The sequence below is a fragment of the Stenella coeruleoalba genome, assembly GCF_951394435.1.
Source record: "Stenella coeruleoalba genome assembly, chromosome: 15".
In the NCBI taxonomy this organism is placed as follows: Eukaryota; Metazoa; Chordata; class Mammalia; order Artiodactyla; family Delphinidae; genus Stenella; species Stenella coeruleoalba.
The window spans coordinates 22,033,525-22,054,102 of record NC_137161.1 but is presented as its reverse complement, the minus strand read 5'-3'; the positions used below and the strand labels follow the sequence as shown (position 1 = coordinate 22,054,102).

At 55.6% G+C, this 20,578-nt stretch overlaps 1 protein-coding gene across 2 annotated transcripts in view; it reads left to right on the top strand.

Annotated features, from left to right (window-relative positions):
* The first annotated feature begins 14,203 nt into the window (after nucleotides 1-14,203).
* The window catches only part of SRC (SRC proto-oncogene, non-receptor tyrosine kinase), a 56,140-nt gene continuing 49,765 nt past the window's right edge, over nucleotides 14,204-20,578 (top strand). Inside the window, exon 1 of one of the 2 annotated variants that reach the window (XM_079945891.1) lies at nucleotides 14,204-14,505. The gene's annotated coding sequence lies outside the window, so the exon portion shown is untranslated. The remainder of the gene's footprint in view (nucleotides 14,506-20,578) is intronic. The other variant, XM_079945890.1, reaches the window with a different exon arrangement.

Genomic DNA, 20,578 nt, shown 5'->3' with positions numbered 1-20,578 from the left:
GCATCCTCTGCTTAATTTAAGAGGAGCAAGCATGAGTTTCTCATCTTCCCCTTGACAGTCAGAGTTCTGGAAAGGATTAGCACCAAGAACAACAAAAACAGCCAATCGGCTGTTGTCAGGTTCAGTCCATCGCGCTGTTTATGAAGCAATGTTGTCCCTGGTGTTCGTTAAGGATACCACCTTGCATTTTGGGAGAATTTGGCTCAAACCATGATAGTTTGCTCCCCCAAAAACTTGAATCTCTGGGAGGAAAAATATATATGTCCCAGCTTGTTTTCTGTCCACTAAAGAGAAACTTCATCTTGAAATTTCTTTGTCTCCTCTTTAAAAGTTGCAGAATGTATTTCATGGTCTGCCTTTTCTCTGGACCTGGCAAATGGTGCCGTGAATGAATCACCCTGCTTCTTGGGAATGTTTTGCTCCAAGAGCTCAAGGGGGTACAACAAGACGATAAACAGCCTCTTAAGTGATCCCTCCTCCCCCCACTGTGGCGCCTGGGGCCTGTGAGTTCATAGAACTGGACCGTGGCTGAACTTTCAGAGACTGCTGCGTCCAGCCTGGTTTTGCAGACGAGGAAACCTAAGCTTTAACATTTCCGGGAGGGGAGCCGTGGAACAGGGCCAAGGCCATCTGAGTGTGATTCATCCGCTCTGATCGCCAGCCCGTGGTCTGTGCCTCCATTGCTCTGAGCTTCGGCTTCCTCCTCTGGAAAATGAGGCCGGGAAGCCTGATGTCCCTTTTGGTTTCCTATCATTCAGGGGCACTGCGCATCTGCACAGCCGCTTGGTAGAGATGCTTAACCTGAAATGTAGTTCTCTACCCGGGAGCCAGAGAAGGATCAAGGCCTGTCCAACAGTCAGTTCAGTTCAGTTCAGATGAGACCCATTCAACAAACACACCCACACCTTCGCTCTGTCCAGACCCTGAGCTGGGCACTGGGGACACCAAGATGGATCAGATGTGGCCTCTGTCTTCAATCTGCGGGGCCAGATGACACACAGACAATCCGATAGACTGTGGCAAACCTGGTGATGTTATGCCTGAGGGGCTTTGGGGATGGAGGAGAGTCAAGGAAGGCTTCCAGGGGGAGGTGACAATGCCAGAGGATTAACATCTGGTGGCACTGATGAAGGAGGAGATGATGAACGGAATAAGGCATTAGGCAAGCCCCTTCCCCACTGTGGGCCTAAGTCTCCCCAGAGCACACTCGCGCGGGATGGCTAACTCAGCTGAGGGTCGTGGTCCCCCACTCTGGACTTCTGAGGTGGGGAAAGTGTTGATGTTAGTTTCTGAGCATGGAGGGCACCTGGTCCAGCAGCCAGGAGAGACTTCTTGTTCTGGCATTTGGGGCCTTGGCCCTCCTGGTCTCCTACAGGCCCACAGCCCCCAGGGAGCATCAGGGCGCCACGCCCTACAGACCTCTCGGCTCCGACCAAGTCCCGGTTTGTGTGAGAACGGCCGGGGTTGAGAGAGGTGAAAGTGAGTCACTCTTGCCTCTCCTGACCCCATGCCCTGTCCTCAGTCCACTGGAGAATTGCTGCAGGCGGGAGAGAGCTCTCCGTGCTAACACAGGACTGAGGCACACTGCTGGCCGGACGATATCAAAAAGGAAGGTATTCTGAGGTCTCCATCTCTCTGGCAAATGGCTGGAGTCCCTGAACCCAGATGACCAGGGCAGCATCCCAGGACCCTCAGATCCCTGTTAGCTGCTCCCGTCTCTCTCTGCCCTTCCCAGCCAGGCTTAGGTGCTGGAAAGTGTGGGGACACTTGCTCTGTCCACCTCCTCCCCTCCCATTCCTTCCTGACCTCGTGATCCCACCATCCCCCACCCGACTCCTCGGCCACCGTGCTGCGCAGGGGCAGCTCTAGCCGCTCTGTGGCTCAATACCCTGGAGACTCTGTTGTCCCTGCCTTCTCTTATGTGACCCCTGGTGACATCAGGCTGATCCAGGAGAACCCCCTTCCAGGAAGCCCAGAACTCCTTTTCTGGGCCTCCTCCTGCAGTCTTTTAGATGTGAGCACTGCTTGGGGCTCTCCCTGGCTTTCTTCTCATCCTATATACAACATCCTACTCCAAGCCTCAGTTTCCTCATCAGTGAAATGAGGGCATAATAATGGCACCTATTCTGAGGGGTTGATGAAGGGATTAAATGTGTCTGATGCAGACTGTGTTAAATAAGTATTGGCTGAAGTATTAATTTTTTCAACATTACCATGGATACCTAAAAGGTTTCTCCAACATAATTCAGCCAAAACTGAACTCATGACTTTTTGCCCTCAGCGGGCTCCTACCCATCTCAGCAAATGGCAACTCCCTCCACTCAAACCAAAAGCCTGGGAATTAATCTCGATTCCGCCCTCTGTGTGCTTCCACGCTCCCGATCCAAGCAAGGACGGTGGGTGCTTCCTTCAAATGCACTTGAATCATGCTCTCTCCGCCACCTTCCCTGCCGGGGCTAAGCCTCCTTCACCCCCTCCTGGAGGTGTCCTAGCCTCCTTGCTGACCTCCCTGCTTCTACCTGCCCCCCTTTAATCCCCCTCCAGGCAGCTGCCAGAGGGATATTTCAAAAACATACATCAAATCTTGTCACCCCTCTTGTTTAACATCTACAGGCTTCCCAGTGCGTTTAAGTAAAGTTCAAGGCTCTCACAACAGCCCAGGAGGCTCCAGGCCCTGCTCCAGGCTCCAGCTTTACCTCCCACTATTCTCTCCCGCCACTGCCCCCACTGTACCACGGTTCCACCTAGACAAGCCCGTTCTCACCACAGGGCTTTTGCCTGAAAGCTCTTCCCCCCAGATCCTTGTATGGCCTCTCTTTTTATCCTTCAAACTTCAGCTAAAATTCGTCTCCTCCGAGAAGCCCTCCCTGACCTCCTGTCCTCAGTGGTCCCCACTCTTCCCCATCACATCCCGGGCTTCCTCCCATCCTAGCAGGTAGCACAGTCTGCCTTTCTGAATCAACAGGTTTGTTCTCTGGTTTATCCACCACCCCTCACACCAACCTGTGAACTTCACGAAGGTGGGAGCTGTGTGTATTTTATCAGCCAGTGTGTATCCACAAGATGGTAAATATTTCATCAACTCCCAAGACCTTAACCAGGTCTCCACCCCTGGGCTCTGTGACCTTGGGGAAGTTTCTCACCCTCTCTGGGCCTTGAGTTTCCTGTGCCTGGCAGGTAGAGGGGCCTGGCTGGTGATGGACTCCTCCCCCTCGCCCTGGCCCAAGGTGCAGGTGGGAGGGAGGCTGGCCCTATCACCTGCTGCAGACAGTGCTCCACAGTGTTTGCTGAGTTGAACTGAGTCAAATGGCCCTGCACCAAGGTCCTGGAAACACAGATGCCAGAACCTCCAGGAATGGGAAGACGGCAGGGGAGCTAGCTCAAGGGCCAGGGAGCTCGTTTACCTATTGGATGATTAAATATGTTTAATTATTAGGAGGTGGCTGTGGTGGAAGTCGAGGATAGACCACAAATCGCAAGAGGCCTGGTTCAAATTGGGGCTGGGGGGAGGTGACTTCCCCAGATCCAACCATCTGGATGGGAGAGGTCTCAGCCAGGGACCATGGTCCCAGGGGGCGCTGAGGCCTGGGCCAGCACAGGGGCTGGCTTCCTTCCTGGCTCCTGCTAGGATCCCAAACCCCCTGAGTCCCTCCCTGAGCCGGCAGGGGTGTGGGGAGATGGTGAGGCCAGACGCAGGCTGTGTCCTGGGGCAGGGTGGCTGGCTCAGTTCTTGTTCTGGAAGACTGATTGAATGTGCTCGCCTCAGGCAGGGGCTGGGACTGGCCTTGCACTGTTCCGGTGGAACTGTGGAATCCAGGCCTGAGATTCCTGTCCCAACAAGCATGGAGTTTATCCAGCGTCAAGCCCTGGTGGGGGCAGTGCTGTGGCACAAGGATGACGCAGGTCCAAACTACACCCCCTTGGAGTTCTTGGCCTGCAGTGGGGGAAATGGATGGGTAAAACTGACGTTCCTTGTGAGAAGTGCAGAGGGCGTCCATGAAGCTTTGACCCAGACTGAGGGGTGGGGGGGTCAGGGGAAGGGCCAAAGAATGTACAGGATTAACCAGGGAGGAGAGGTGGGGAGAGGTACATCCCCAGTGGAGCAAAGAGCAAAGGTGAGACAGTGCTGCTGGTGGGCAGTGACCAGGAATTCAGCCCTGGGGGAAGATGCAGACAGCAGTGGAGAGGCTGTCCCGCCCTCTGTGGCCTTCTTTATGGGCTTTGGCCTGAGGCCACAGGGGAGCCCCTGAAGGACCAGAGCTGTGTCCTGGAAAGAGGAACATGAAGGCTGTTAGCGGATGAGTCAGGGGTGGGGAGACCAGACGCCGGGAGATCAGGAGGAGGCCAGGCCGGTGTCTGGATGCACCAGGCCCCACCTGAGCATGGCGGAGGGACCCACGGAGGGGGCGGTTAAGGAGGGCGTGGCAGAGGCCATCGGTCTTGGGGGTGTGGGTGTCTGGGGAGGCTGAGGGTGCTGCGTTTCTGAGAAGGTGGAAGAGCTATTCCTAAGCTGGGGACCCAGGATGGGGGCCGGCCTCAGGGAACAGAGGGCGTGCTCTGCTTAGGGTAAGTAGAGGATGTCAGAATGGGGGTTGGGAGAGTGTCCTGGGGAAAGGTCTGGAGGATGACAGACAGATGGACCCCGAGCTCTAGAGAGAGGCCGAGCCGTGGGAGGGGGACTGGGGTGAGGCTGGGTGGGTGGTCCCTTCTCAGATCATCTCCCTCTGGCTCTGTGGGGGCAGGGAGCAGGCTTGGTTATGGAATGTGAGGGAGTCAACAGCCCTGCGGGCATCCCGAAGCCAAAGAGGGTCAGGAGTTGGGGACAAAGGCCCCGTAGGATGGGCATCTGTGGGAAGCATGTTGAAACTCATGTGAGGTTCCGGAGGAATGGAGCTCCCGTTGCCTCTGGCAGTGACCTGGATAAGCCTCCTTTATTGGCCTCTCTCCTTCCCTGTCTCTTCCTGTCCCCCCACTGCAGCTTCTAGGATCACTTCCCTAATGAGTACTGGTCTCAGGTCTCAGGTCTCTCTTTGGGAGAACCCAACTAAGATAAAGTCGAGCGGGAGCCACCAGACTGTGGGCTCCTCCTGGGCTACTACTGGCTGTGTCTTCGGCCCCAAAGCCAGGCCCCGGGCAGAGGAGCCCCCCTCCTTATTACCTGCCTCTGCCCCATCCTGGAAGGGTGTGCGGACGTAAACAGGGTGAGCCAAGGTTGAGGGAAAGGGGAAGAGCAGAGCCCCAGGATGTCATGGAAGAGAAGTGGGCACTTGCCCTGGGAGTCTCTCTCTTTCTCATCAGGCAGGGCCAGGATCCCAGGCAGAGGCACCTGGGGCAGGGGGTGGGGTGAGGGTTGGCGGCCAAGTGCATGGCCAGCTCACCCTCGTGGACTTTGGCTCCCTGGGAGCCCTGAGCTGTGGAGTCTATGACCAGGCCTTGCATTGGGCCTCCAGAGCAGTTAGGGAGCAGATCAGAGTCACAAATAATCTCTAACCCTTTCTATTGCCCCTGTATCATGACCTCATTTTCAAAAACTTAAAAAGTAAAGACAAGCACAAAAGAAAAAACTATTAAGCTCATCTGTGAGTCTCCCCCTCCCCCCATCCCCGGGGGATGCTAGAAACTGCTAGAAACATGGTAGTGTTTATTACTTTTGTTTTCCCTACTCCCACACTTTTTTAAAAACAGAAATGGGATTACACTGTTAATACTATAACATTTAAATTTACTAGTATAGCATGAACTCTTTCCAGGGCAAAACATATAGATGTACATTGTTAATTTTAAGACTGTCACAGTTTTCCGCTTTTCTAATGGAACCTTAGGTTGGCTACACCAGAAATAATAATAATAATAATAACAACAACAATATCCATTTACTGAGCGTCTAGCATGTGTGTGTCACGCTGATCACTGAGCAACCAAAGGAGATGTGTACAGTTATCCCCAGTTTACAGATAGACCAGTGAGGGTAAGAGGGGTCAAGTGCCTTGCCAAAGGCCACAGAGCTATCCAGGCAGGATTCAAAGCCCGGTCTCCATAGTTGCTCTTAACCATGATGTTTGGCCACCTGGTAAGCCCCCTTTCCCGGGCCCCCATGTTCGTTTCCACCCAGATATTCTGATGAATTGAAGTCCTGTGTATGCTTTCGCCTGTTCCACTTAGAGGGAAGCTTTGTATTGGAGTCGGCAGGGTGGGTGGGGGCGATCCTTTCCATCCCTCCTGCCTGTCCCTTAAGGCTCCCTGGACATGACATTGAACCTCTTCCCTCAGCAGCTATGGAAACAACGCTGGCCAGAGAGGGGAAGGGACTTGCCCAAGACCACACCGTGTAGAGGCTGCACCAGACTTCCGATTCCCCACCCAGGGGGCGGACAAAGCAGGCAGGATGCACAGGACGTAGAGGGTAGAGGCCCCAGCTCCAAAGGACAGGGTCCGTTTCGGTCTTGCTCGCTGCTACATCCGTCCCCGACCCTGGCACAGGGCCTGGCATGCAGGAGGCATGAATGAGTAGAGAGGATACAAGGACCAAGAGGGGTCTCTGCGGAAGGCTTCCGGGAGGAGTGGCGGATGGGCCGAGGAGGGCAAGCGGGGTTTGCACAAGCTGAGGGGAGATGGTGGGCGATACTCAAGGGCAGATGTATGGAGCGGGGAAGGAGAAAGTGTACGTTGGAGGGCAGGAATGGGACACGAGACCAAGTGTCTATGAGTCTTTGAGAGACCAGAGCAGACCCCAGGAGGCTCCAGGCCCAGCATCTGGGGCAGTCCCCCAACCAGCACGGAGCCCTGCCCGGGTAATTCCTGAACAGGAACAGAAGGAGGAAGTTGTATAAGCGACACTCAGCTGGTGAGTGGGAGGCAGGGCTGGGTTTCATTTCCAGACAGTCCTGGAGTTGTTCGGCTCCGGTGCCCACCCCCGCCCTTGCCCATCCCCTGCTGCCTCTGTCCTTGACTCAGGCAATGGTGAACCCCAAAGCCCAGGGAGGCTGGGAAGGAGGCATCAAGGCTAAGAAAATGGGGATGTCCCCTGGCGTGGGAATGCCCAGGGAGAGCGGCCCGATGCATCTCCTTCTCTGCCAGACCAGCTGGTGAACTCTGGAGGCCGGGGCTGCAGCTTCCACATCCTCTCAGCCTGGCAAACAAACGCCTTTCCATCCTTCAAGATCCAACCCAGATGTCCTTCATCTAGGAAGCCCCCCAAGAAATCCCCACCAAAGCAGATTGACAAATCGCTCCCTCTCTGAGCTCTCCAGCACTCAGACTGCCCTTAAAACTAAAAAAAAGAATCATTGTTTATTGAGTGCTTACAGTGACCAAGGCACTGTGCTGGATGCCTCACAGCCCTGACACCTTATTGGATTCTCTCAGCATCGCTGAGAGAAGGTTCCGTCACCAGCTCCTTTTCATCCAGCAGCACAGTGAGGCTTAGCGAGATCACATGGGTTGCAGATGGTGGGGCTGCATCTTCTGGACATGGAAGCTCATAGCTCTCTGGCTCTCCTGCTCAGGGTGTTTCAGCACCTGTTTCCCCTTCTGGTTTGAGAGCCCCCAGTGGGCACGGTCTGTGTCCCTGGACACCGGGCTCAGGGGGAGGTACTGACCCATGGACAAATCTTTGAACCTCTCAACCTGCCTTCACCATGATGAGGACCTAGACTGGTGTCTTGTATACAGCAGGCATTTGACAAATACTTGTGACATTGAGAACCCTTGATCCTAGTTGAGGCTGTCATAAACTTGCATATGACCTTAGGCGAATCTCTTCATTCCCCAGTCCTCAGTTTCTCAAGCTTTAAAAAGAAGTGTTTAGGGACTTTCCTGGTGGGCCAGTGGTTAAGAATCAGCTTTCCAATGCAGGGGACGCGGGTTCAATCCCTGGACGGGGAACTAAGATCCCACATGCCGTGGGGCAACTAAGCCCACGTGCCACAACTACTGAGCCCTCGCACCTCAAATAGAGAGCCCGTGTGCTGCAAACTATACAGCCCATGCGCTCTGGAGAGCTCGTGCCACAACTAGAGAAGAAAATACTCGCATGCCACAAGTAGAGAGAATCCTGAGCATCGCAACTAGACAGAAGCCCGCACACCACAACGAAAGATCCCGCGTGCTGCAACTAAGACCCGACGCAGCCAAAAAAAAAAAAATTAATTAATTAATTGAAAAAAAAGGAAATGTTTAGCAACAGCTCTCTTGGCTTCCTGTCTGCCTTAAAATTCTGTCCTTTGCTCTAGAACATGATACGGCGTATACCCCCCAACCAATTTCCCCTGTAACTAACATCTCACATCAATATGGTTCATTTGTTACAACGAATAAACCAATATCGATGTATTATTATTAACTAATGTCCATACTTTATTCAGAGTTCCTTAGTTTTCCCCTAATGTCCTTCTTTTGTTCCAGGATCCCACCCAGGATGCCACGTTACATTTAATCATCCTGTATCCTTAGGCTCCTCTTGGTTATGATAATTTCTCAGACTTTCCTTGTTTTCGATGACCTTGACAGTTTTGAGGAGAACTGTTCAGCTATTCTGTAGAGTATCTTTCTCCTGGAATGTGTCTGATGTTTTTCTCGTGATTACACTGTGATTATGGGTTCTGGGGAGGAAGACAACAGAGGTGAAATGCTACGCTCACCACATCATATTAAGGGTACATATTATCACAGTGACTTATCCCTGTTGATGTCGACCTTGACCACCTGGTGGAGGCAGTGTTTGTCAGGTCTCTCCAAGGTAAAGTTACCCCTCCACCCACCCATGCTGTCCTCTTGGGAAGGAAGAAAGTCGCTGTGAGCAGCCCACACCTAAGGAGCCGGGAGTTATGCACCCCTCCGTGACAGCGAGTATAGTATGAGCATTTTTTTCTTCTTTAGTATCTACTTTTCAAGTACTCCCACAAAACATTGCTACATTCCATCTCCCCAACAGGCCTGGGAAATGTGGGAGATGGAGACATTCCATGAGGTGGAAGCAGAGGCTCAGGGTGGGAGGGATCAGAGGTTGGGTCAGGCTCCGTGGGTCTTGCCTCTCCCTGTTGAATGTGAAAGACGTCCAAGGTCTGGGCAGGACAGGACCGCAGAGCCTGAGCTCCAGACCCAGGAAGGCTTGAAACTGAGGTCCTGCCCTCCCTTGCCGTGGCACATAGTCTTGCTGAGCCTCAGTTTTCTCCATCTGTACAATGGGGATAACAATAGCTCCTACATTGTAGTGCTGTGAAGAACAAACACCTTGCTACACATGGACCCCAGAACAGGGCCCTGCCCAGGAAGCTCTGCACACGGTGACTGGGCTGTTGTGACGATGATTATTTTTACAAGCATTCTTCGAAGACCTCCTGTTGCAGACTTGTCTCCTCTCTGCTCAGCAGGTTTCTAACCCCCTCTGATCCGTAGGGTCACAGCTCTGGCTGCAGATTTCCGCCCTGCCCTCTGCCCTCCTGCCAGGCCTGGCAGATCAAGGGCCCTGGCTCCTTTTATCCTTTCTCACAAACATTCTGAGATATGGCGGAAGGAGGCCTGGGCTGGAGGGGGGCTGGCTCTGCTTGCCGGTGACTCTCTGTGTGACCTTGGGAGAGAGTCTGTCCCTCTCTGGGCCTCTACTGTGGCCTGAGGGGAGTGATGTGATGAAGGGCTGAGTTTCTTGGGGGGCAGCCAGGTGTCTCCCCCATTTTCACGTGGACAGGGCTTTTCCTCCTGTGACAGCCCCTGCTTTGTCTCCAGACTCCCAGCTGAGAAATACGTTTGAACAGCACATTTCCCGTCTGTGAATGGGCCGTACAGCCCCAGAAGGTGAGTGTGTGTGGCGGCACTCAGAGGTCAACACTGTCATTTGTTTGTCATCACTTGGGCTCCACCTGCTCAGGCGCCCACTGTCTCCATCCTTTCCCTGGAGGTGGAAGGATGCTGGAGGAACCTGCTGGTGGCTGACCACCCCTGCCGGAGGCCGGCCTCTGAGGAAGCACATGCTCATTTGCTCCCAGCTCCTTTCGACTCTCATGGGGCTGGGGACGCTTCCCTAGCGTCCTGTGTCTTAGGCCTTCGGGCCAGTTTGGCCTCGCTCCTTGGGTCGCAGGTAGGTGCCCATGCACACACACCGATGTAAGCCGGGGGCTCGACCTCTGCTGGTCCTCAGCTGTGGTTGCCATCAGCCCAGAGGCTTCCAGACTGCTCCTCACTGCCCCTCAATCTGCCCCCCACTCAGTGACAGCACCTCTCCCCAGGCCCTTCTCTGTTCGCAACCCTCCATGGCTCCCCACTGCCTCCAGGACAGAAGCCAAGCCTGGCATTCAAGGATCTTCAGAGCTCCCCCCAGCCTCCCTTCCCTCACCCCAGCCCGCCCATCACGTGCTTCCAAACACAGCGTGTTTTTGGCCTCTGTGTCTTTGCTCATGCTGTCCCCCCGCCCAGAACACCTTCTCTTTTGTTCCATTTTCACCTGCAATTGCTTCCTCCGGCTTCTATACTCGCCATAGATGACTCCTTCTTTCAGCAGCCCCTCTTCGCCAACACACGTGCTGAGTTAGAACCCCTTCCTCCGGGCCCCACCAGCCCCCGATGCTTGTGCCTAGCACACTGTCACTCTTCCCTGCCCCTCCAGGCTGTGAGCAACTCCAAGGCAGACACCAGATCTGGTTTGTTCACTGCTGTATCCCTAGCATATAGCACAGACCCTAACACGTGGTAGATGCTCAGTAAATATTGACTGACCAGAGGAAGGAAGAGTAAGGCTTAGCCAGGGGCTGGTGGGTGGAGAGCATTCCAGACAGGGGGACCAGTGCAGAGGGCCTCAGGGCGGAATAAGCTTCTGTGATGGAGTGACAGCAGGGAAGCAGGCTTGACTAGGAGGGAAGGGGACCAGGGCTCGCAAGCGAAGCCTGAGCGGTTGGCAAGGGCCAGATCAGGCTGAGGCACTGGGCATCTCTGTGTAAACTGTAAAGTGCGGTGCCATGAGAGGTGCCAAGCCCACTCCACAGCCTCAAGCCAGAGCCTGCCCACTTTTTCACCTTATCCTGTAACCCTGAGCCCAGTTCTTCGAATAGACAACTCACAGCAAACCATCTGGGGAATGACAGGGCTGGTCTGGAATTTCCCACCGAGTGGTTGTGAAGGGTCAGCTTTCCAGCTGCTTTCCAAGGATGAGCTGGGTTCAGGGTGGGTGGGAGCCAGAGCCACCAGGGCCCTGGGTGAGGCGCAGGCGGTGCCCCTGATCCCGTGGCATGAGAAAGCTCTCGCCACAGGTTTGCTGCCAGTTGTGGCGGGCCAGGCCTCACCTCCCATGCTCCATCCTGCCCTCAGTTGTGGCTTTGACCCAGGTCGGGGGAAGGAGGGGAGAGGAGGTTTCCAGAGATACAGAACTGTATACAGCTGGTGTTCGCCATCTCTACCATGTTGACATCAATCACATCTGTCATCTGCTGGGTGTTTTGGGTTGGGAAATTATCCCTCTTGGCGTTCCAGGCCCAGCTCACACTGTGTATACCATCAGTGGTCAATAAGTGTTTGCTGTCCATTAATGATGACGAATGATTTACAGGTATTAAGCAATGAGTTTCTGTTTTACTAACTATCTTTTAAGCAAAATAGTGCACCAAGAGTCACTCACTGATCCACCAGGCCAGACTGTCAGCTCTTGCATCTACATAATCCTGGAAGGTGGTAGGATCGTTGCTCCCACTTTACTGATGAGTAAGTTGAGGCTCAGAGAGGGTGGGGTCACAGAGTCGATGAATGGAAGAGTTGGAACTCTTGTATGTGGATCCCTAGGCCGAGTACTCTCTCTGGCCAACCAGGCAGTGCCCACCCTGTGCCAGGCATGGGCCAGGCCATAGTCCCTGCCCTCTGGGTGGGGACAGATGCACCTTGAATGGCTTGGGGTGTGTCTCCATCAGAGGTTTGTCAGGAAGCATGTCCTGGAGGAAGTGGCACTTACTTAGGACCCTGATGGACAGGGAGGGCTGGGCAGCTAGAGATGTGGGGTAAGCATTCCTGGTAGGGGTTTACAGCCTGAGTGAAGGACCAGAGGGGTGGTTGAAAATAACGAACTCTTCCAACGCTCAATCATGAAACCACTGTGCCGGTCACATCCTCCTGAACGACCTCCTGAGAACCTCAGCCGCTGAGCCGAGCCAGTGGTGGCTCCAGGTGGAAGGCTGCATCTGTGCTCATAGAGCCGAGATGTGTCCCAGCTGCCCCCACTCCTCGAAGAGAGAGGGCAGGGTATGAAAAAGGCTCAGACATACTGGGTGTACATTACTTCATTTCATCCTCACGTGAGCCTTCTGAGAGGATCACTGTCTTTAGCCCATTTTGCAGGTTGGCACAGTGAGGCTCAGAGAAATGGCCTGCTCAAGGTCACATATCCACAAAGGGGCAGAGATGGGACTTGAACCCAGGTCTATGGGTCCCAAGTCTGTGCTTCTAAGCCCTCTGTCATCCCAGCTCTAGAAGAAGCTCAGAACTTTCAGTTGAACTCCTGGGGATGAATCTAGTGATATGCCAGGAAATATTTAACAACTAGCTTTCTGGAAGGGAAAAAGCCTTGATTTGTAGTGCTTGCTGATTTCCTAGGTGTTAGTACTTCCACCATGGCTATGTCAAGGTACCAACATGACATCATTGAACGTGGAGTTGGGAAGAGACGAACACAGTCTGTCGGAAGAGCCAGCTCCAGCACACCACTGGGTGAACAGCCCACCCCTAGCCCAGGCCTCCAGTAAAGGCCTCCAGGCCTGTCTGAGGAGTGAATGAAGGCTGAGAAACCTGCTCCTCCAGCTAGGGGCCCGCCCAGTATCCTGGGAAGCTGCGGTTAATCTTTAAGCCAGCCCTGCAAATATGTGGAGCCATTTCACCAGCCCAGGCTGGCTTACTGGTGCTGGCTCTGCTGCTGACCTGCTGTGGGGCTTCAAGCAGCCCTCTCCCCCTCTGGCCTCAGTTTACCAACCATAAGAGCTACGCTTCATTGAGCACAACCTCAGTCACCCTCACCTTTGTCAGTTTTAACTTTCCCAGGAGTCCTCTGTGGCCATGTTCACTCCTGTATCATAGTTGAGGGGACCTGGGCTGGGGAAGTTGATGGACTTGTACAAGGTACGGTGGGTGGGCAACTAGTCTAGATTTGAACTCAGATCAGTCTGGCTTAAGGCCTTGCTCATTCCTGGTCTCCTGGATACTATATTGTACCCTGAGGTCTTTGCCTCCCATATTCTAGGGTTCCCCTTCCAGCTCCTTTCAGGAGAAGCCCAGGCTGGTACCATTTGGCCCGGCTGGGCCTTACTTTCCCACCTGTGATACGAGAGAACTTTCAGAGAAGGCAAGTAGAGGCAGATGGTGGCATTTAACGCTGGATTCAGGCTCACCTTCCCTGTGCCGTCATTCCAGGAAGACATGTGAAGAGCCAAGGGTGGGGCACCCAGCCCCAAAAGGGCAGCCCTGAAGCCTGGGTCGGGAGATGGTGGGAGTGGGGGGAGGGGTCAGAGAGCGGTGCTGGGAGGTTTTGTGGCTAAACCAGCATTTCCTCAATGTCCCCTCCTTTCTCTGCTGCACTCCCTGCCCCCTGTGTCCAGATGTACTCAGTCTCTTTATCTACTTGGAAGTGTGATTGGCACTAAATACCTGCTTCAGCCCCCTCCTAAGCAGGAGTATCTGGAACTTGCTGACTTCGGATGGGCTGCCTTAGTTACTTTTCTTCTTTCTGATGCACATTAAAATGAATGTATATCTATTTAGACAAATGTTGCTCTTTTCCACACCGTCCTTCCTGCTTCAGTCTCCACTTTGGGAAACTCAGGTCAAGGCCAGGGTCTAAGGTCCGGTTCTTGTCAGGTGACTCCCTTCTCTGTGCCTCAGTTTCTTCATCTGTAAAATGGGGATAATCGTTGGCCCGCCCAGCCCAGTTGGTTGGTAGGAATAGATCCTAAAATTGACCTGAACCGCTTAGCCTGGCACCTGGCAAGAAGTGAGCGCTCCGTCAGTGCTGCTGTTGATTATTACTAATAATTTCGGGAGAGGTAGATTTGGGGTAAATGGGGTGGGTGGGCTGGGGGGGAGTTAGGGAGGGCATTTTGGCTTGAGGGCTGATGGGTGCCCCCAAGGGTAGGGAGCGCTCTCAGGGCGGGGTGGGGGCGGGGCTTCTGTGCCCGGTGCCTCCGCCCCCCATTCCCCGGCCCGCCGGGACCCTTGGCGTGGGGAGGTCGCGCACGAGTCTCTCCCAGGTCACTGGCGGGGAACTGTCCCGGCGCGCTTCCTCCTTCCTCCTCCTCCCGGCGGCTTGCCGGGCCCCTCCTCCCTGCTCGCGCGCTCCCTCCCTCCTCTTCCCCTCCCCAGGCCGCCGCCGCCTCCTCCTCCTCCTCCCTTTCTCTCTCGATCTGTCTCTCCCGGCCCGGAATCCATTCCGGCCTGGGAGCCGGAGCGGCCAGGCCGCCGTGTGCCCGAACCCCTGGCCGTCCGGCGGTCAGTCCTCCGGTGCGTCTGTCTGCCGGTGCGTGCGCCTGCCCGCCGGCCCAGGTGAGCGCCCCCCGGCCCTCCGCCGGCCCCCAGTCCCGGCCCGCGTGAGGGAGCCCCCGCCCGGGGACCACCCTGGCGTCGGATCGCCGGGCCGCGGGGGCTCCTGGCCCCCCCTCCAACCCCCACCCCCCCGGGCTGAGCAGCGATCCGGGAGCGCAGGGCGGGCGCACCGGGACTTGTCTGGCGCGGCCTTTTGTTGTGATGCCGCCGGGGGAGGGGGCTGGGTGGTGGGGGCGTAGAGGTCCGGTCCGCGCGGGGACCCCGTCCGGCTCACCGTCCCTCTACGGGCCCCCTGAGAGCAAGCAGCGAGCCGGGCCTGAGCCCCCGGGCCAGGTCTAGGCCAAATCTGAAATCTGAGCCAGTCGGCGCCGCCTCTGGCCGCGGCTGCCCGGCCTGGCGCCCCCAGCCCTGGATGGGGGGGTGGAGAGGGGGCGGACAGGGTGGGCCTGGGGGCGCCGGGTTGGGGGTGCCGGGCCGGGGCACCAGGATCTCCCTGTCCTCGTGGGGCCTCGGGTAGGGCCTGGTGCTGCCGGCCCGGAAGGGACTGGCCAAACTGCTTGGTCCCTGCTGCCCACAGCCCCCAGCCTCGCCTCTCGACAGGCCCAGCCGCCTGTCTGCTCAGAAGTTGGCAAAAGTTTGGGGATTTCGCCACCAGGCTGGGTCCATTTGTCCGCCTGGGCTGGGCTTGGTGGGTTTGAGTCCCGACAGGGACCACCACTTACTGGCCCTCCTGTGTGTCCTCAAACAGCTGCCTGCCCTCTCTGAGCTAGGGGTCCTCATCAGGCCCCGCTGCGGGCCTGGCTGGGCTTACTGGGCTGGTGGAAGCTTGGGGTGAACAGAAGGGGGTCACCTGTGGGGTAGCAGTTCGGCCTCTGGGGCCTTCAGGCAGACTTGAGAGTGGACGGAGCTCGTGCGTGGCCCTGGGTAAAGATTCCCGGGCTTCAGGGACTCTGTCCAATTGGGACAGTGCTCTCTGGGTCACCTGGGGTGAGTCCAGGCCCAGCCATAGTGCAGCTGAGACCAGACGATTTCAAGAATGGACCAGGCTGGTTCTGTTGCTGACCCTCATCTTGGCCTCCTGGCTGGGGAGACAAGACCTAGGCTTCTCGTCTCACTGGGTGACCTGGGCCAAGGGACTACCCCTCTGAGTCCACATGTGTGCAGTGGGGATCCTCAGGGGAAGACTGTAGGCACTTCTGCGGGGAGGGGCTTAGCATGTGGTAGGTGTTCAATAAATGAGCACTTCACTGGATGAATTGCCTAAAAAAGATGGGTGGGAGGTGAGATGGCTGGTCCTAGGGGGGTGGATTGGTGCCCCCAAAGCCACCTCCTAACCCTTGAGAAAGAAACAGCCCCGGCACAGTCTTGCCACCCAGCAGCTGTGTGACCTGAGACAACTCACTACTCCCTCTGGCCTCAGTTTTGTTAAGTATAAAATGGGCCCATGATAATGATAGCTGCTAACATCTACTGAGCACCTCCTATGAGGCAGGGACTCTTGTGTATCTCCATTTTGCTGGTGAAGAAACTGAGGCTCAGAGAGGGGAAGTGACTTGACCAAGCCACACAGTTTGAAGCTGCAGTGAGAGCCTAGACCTCAGAGTCCCTGGTCTGGCTGCCCTCGCACCCTTCCAGTGGTGGGGGAACTGGGGTTTCCCATTATGGGACCAGGCACGAGACAGTGTTGGAAAAGACTCTACTGATGAGTGAGTGAGTGGGTGGAAGCCACGAGGCCCTTTTGGTGGTGTGGTGATGTGGTCTTTCCACCCAGGGGAATGATTTACAGTGTGTCACCTCTTTCAGCTGACTGCCTGCCTAGGCCCTCCTGTGCGGCTCCCGGGCCTTTGCTGGTGTCCCTGCTGGGAGTGCCCTTTCCTCTAAGAGCTGCTTGTCTACTCTTGCTCTTTAAGGCTTAGCTTAAGGCTCACCTCTCCCAGGAAGGCCCCCCAGCTCTCTCCTCTCCTCCCCTCGCTTCTTCCCAGAGCGTGGAGTATCCCCAGCTCATAGCTAGTTCCTGCTTTGGCTTCTTCCCTGATTGTGACCTGGGGTTGGCGGGGTGGGGAGGGGGGCTTGTCTAGCTCCCCCAAAGCCCCAGGAGCCAGGGAGGAGATGGCTCAGTGGCCTGTTGACAGACCGCCCATCCCTGGTCCTCAACTGACCCCGTTTCCCCAAACCTGCCGAGATACAAGCATCCATGGCCCTGTATTGAGCGCCTACAATGTTCTAGGAGCTTTGAACTTGGGCTGAGCAGTGTGGCGATGGGTTAGCAGTGGGAGCTGTAGGAGGCCTCAGGAGGCTTCCAGGAGGTGGTGACAGGAGGGGGCAGCAGTTCCCTCAACAAAGAAGGGGCAGAGCGCTATTTCTTCCCTTCAGCTCAGACGCGCCCCAGGGCCCCTGGAGTTGTGAGGAGTGGTCAGCCTGGGTGGGTCCTTGCTGGGGAATTGTGAACAGGTCCCTGGCTGCCCAGAAATTTAAGTCTAGAGGGTGAGCCAAGTAGCAAACAGGTTGCCAAATAAATTAATATATAATCACAGATGTGATAAGGGCTCAGAGGGAGAGGCGTGGGGTGCAGAGGAATCTCGAAGGAAGCGTGGAGGAGTTGGCCAGGCGTGGAGCTAGGGGTAGGGCTTACCAGGCAGAGGGAACTCCAAATGTCCTGAGGTGGGGAAGCGTGTGCTGTTATGGAGAAACAATGAGAAAGCCTGTGAGTCTGGAGCATAGAAAATTAAGGGGAGTGGGTGAGAGGTGAGTGAGGGGGTGTTGTCAGCAGGACTGGGCCATGTGGGGCCATGTAGGCCTTGAGGAGGAGCTTGGCCTTCATCTTCCCACAGGGGGCTGATTGGTGTCCCCGGGGTTAACAGCCCCATGTTGGAGACCAGGGGTGCAGAGGTGACCAAGGCACCTGGTGGAAAATGATCTGTGGGCTGGACTCCAGGTATTCTGTGAGGGCCTAGATCAGATATCAAGAGGAGGAGGCATTTGAGGCTGGGCTTTGAAAGTAGCGTAGGAGTTCGGTAGCAGGAAGGCAGGAGAGGGTGAGAGCCAGGGGTTGGGGCAGTGCCATGCAGGGTGGCTGGAGGCTGGGAGTGAGGTGGGGAGCAGGGAGGGGTCGGCTGGGGAGATGGAGACAAAGGTAGGGTAAGGGCTCAGGACTCAGACAGGCTTGCGTTCAAGTTCTGACCGTGCCCGCCCGCTGTGTGTCTTTGGGTCATTCATTCTATCTTTCTGAGACTTAGCTTCTTTGTATTGAAAATGGGAACAGTAAATATCTTCCTATCAGGTGAGGGTTAAAGGAGGGCCGTATGCCCAGTGCCTGGAGCCAGCAGGTGCTCAGGAAATGGGACCTGCCTTGTATGGTGTGACACTGGGCGGGTCAGTTCATCCAATAGGTCTGGCCTCCCCAGCTGTCCGGTGAAGGCTTTGAGTGGATGATTCCCACTGATTCTGAAGGTGCTGGTCTAGGAAAGGATGCTGGCGGCCAAGGCCACCCGTATACTGGGTGACTTGAGTCCTGCTTTGCCCTCTGTGTGTGAGGAGGCTGAGCTGGGAGAGGTCTGCTGGTGTAGCCCATCCCAACGTCTTGAAAGCTTGCCTTTGGTGAGATTAGCCCCATTTTCCACATGTAAATTCTAAGACCCAGAGGGGAAGACACTTGTTAGGGTCTCCCAGTTGCCAAGTGACAGGGCCGCACCTAGGCTGTGGGGCTCTGGGCTCCTATTCCAGGGCTGGGCCTCCCGTGTCTCTGCAGGGCTTACAGCCCCTTCAAAGGCCTCCACCCCACTGCCCTGGGCTTTTTGACCGGAGCCTCATTTCCTGCCTGAGCTGTGTGGCCCCCGAGCCTCTATCTCCCTTTGGGTTCCCCCAGCCCTTTACTTTCCCTCCATTGCTCCTACCACCTTATCTCCATGGTAAACCACTCTGGTTTCCACTCGAGCCCCTAGAGGGGTGGGGGCCCCTTCCTTTGGGGGCATCTCAGTTTCCTCATCTATGAAGTGGGGTAGTATGAGTCATGGCTCCCAGGATGTCCCAAGGGGACTGAAGTAAAGCGTTTAGCACACATTAGCTCGATAGATAGGGGTGGGGAACAGCCAGACACCTGCTCGAGGCCATTGTTTTCTGGCAGCTGACACCCCCTTCCTGTGACTCAGTTTGTGAAGCTGTAAAATGGGCATGGAGGTTGCACTTAGTACGGCCAAAAGGAGGATGGCGTGAAGCTGTACCTTAGGCTCTCACCTGGTAGCTGGCTCTGCATCACTGTTCCTGGGGTGGATGACCCAGTAGGTACCTCCGCTGTGTTCAAGGCCCTGTTCCCAGCTGTCTGTCCAAAGGCAAATCACTCAGCCTCCCTGAACCTCAGCTTCTGCACACCTCCCTTGTGAGGATTAAATCAGAGAATGTCTCCCAGCAGCTTGAAACTATTGGATGCCCAGTAAATGTTACGTCTTTCTTTCCCCCTTCCCGTCCCTTGCGGGGACTCAGACATTACCCAGTCTAGGGATGGCCCAGGGTTAGGGTTAGGGTTAGGGTTAAGGTTAGGGCTCGGGTTAGGGTTAAGCCTAACCCAGACCAAGATTGCTGTGTTGAAAAACCTTCTGAGGTCCATTCTTGGCTTCATGGGAAAGAGTGCTGTGATAGATTAGTAATGTCTGCCCCAGACAGAGGATTAGACATCACTGTATGTGTGCCATGAGTTTGTCATTCCTGATCTATTCTGACCTTCTCTTTTCACAGATGGGGGAACTGAGGCCAGAAAGACCCAGGACATATTGTCCAAGCAGGGAGAAAAATGCAGATCTCCTATCTTTTTTTTTTTTTTGTGTGTGTGTTATGCGGGTCTCTCACTGTTGTGGCCTCTCCCGTTGCGGAGCACAGGCTCCGGACGCACAGGTTCAGCGGCCATGGCTCACGGGCCTAGTCACTCCGCGGCATGTGGGATCTTCCCGGACCGGGGCACGAACCCGCGTCCCCTGCATCGGCAGGCGGATTCTCAACCACTGCGCCACCAGGGAAGCCCCATCTCCTATCTTTTCATCCAGGGCTCGCCCCACCCAGCCAGCCTGTTCCTTCCCACAATACAATGCAGGGGATGGGGGACTGAGTCAAGGAGTAGATGATTGGGGAAGATCCCAGAGGTGGAAGCCAGAACCCTGATTTCCCCACCCCTTTCTGTGGGACCTTGAGCAAGTGACTGCCCCTCCAACCTGAACCCCAGTACCTCCCCTCCTCTTGAAACTACCCAGAGAAGTTCCAGTATAAAATGAGAAGCGAGAGAGGAGAAGAAGCTAGGTGATCTTGCCCGGGTCCTTTTCTCCTCTGGTCCTCAGTTTCTTCATCTGTCCGGCATGGGATCTTCCCTCCTGAGGCTCTGCGACAGGGATCTTAGCCGGGGTTCTCCAGGGGCTGGCCTGGCTGAGTCCTCTTCGATGCCGCGTGAGCCTGGCGATGTCAGCGGGGCTGTGGGGGGCTGTTGAGAGACTGTGGGGATGGGTCCTTGGAGTCCTCAGACCTGCTGGGCTCTGAGGCCGGCACAGGTGGTCTCCCGGCGGGGGGATGGAAGTTGGGGTTAGTGTGGTGTCGGGAAGCTCAGCCTCCCTGTCAAGGTCTGATTATCTTTTCTCCCGCTGCTTTATCCAAATTTGTGGCCTTGACTTTTACTCTGTCTGATGTCGATGTCCTCACTTGTGCCCTCTCCGGCCAGGTCATAGCAAGGTGACTTATTCCATTCTTTGTCCTATCCCTGGGGTGGATGGAATTTTTGTTTCTATTACACAGAAGAGGGAAATGAGGCTCAGAGAGGCCAAGGGCTGGGGCCGCAATCACCCAGCGGAGTGAGATGTGAGCCCAGACTTCTGGCTTCTGGTTGATGTGAGGCATCCGAGTCCCCCTGGGTGTGCGCTCAGCTTGGCTGGGCTCTTTCCCTGGGTCGAGGGTGGATGTGCTGCTGGGCGGGCAGGTGATCCTGACTTTCTGGGCTTCCAGCTCTGGCTGGTGGAGCTACACTCAGATCTGGAGGACTGGGATCTTGCTGGGATCCCCAGCTTCCAGGATTGGCCCATAATGGGCGCTCCATGGT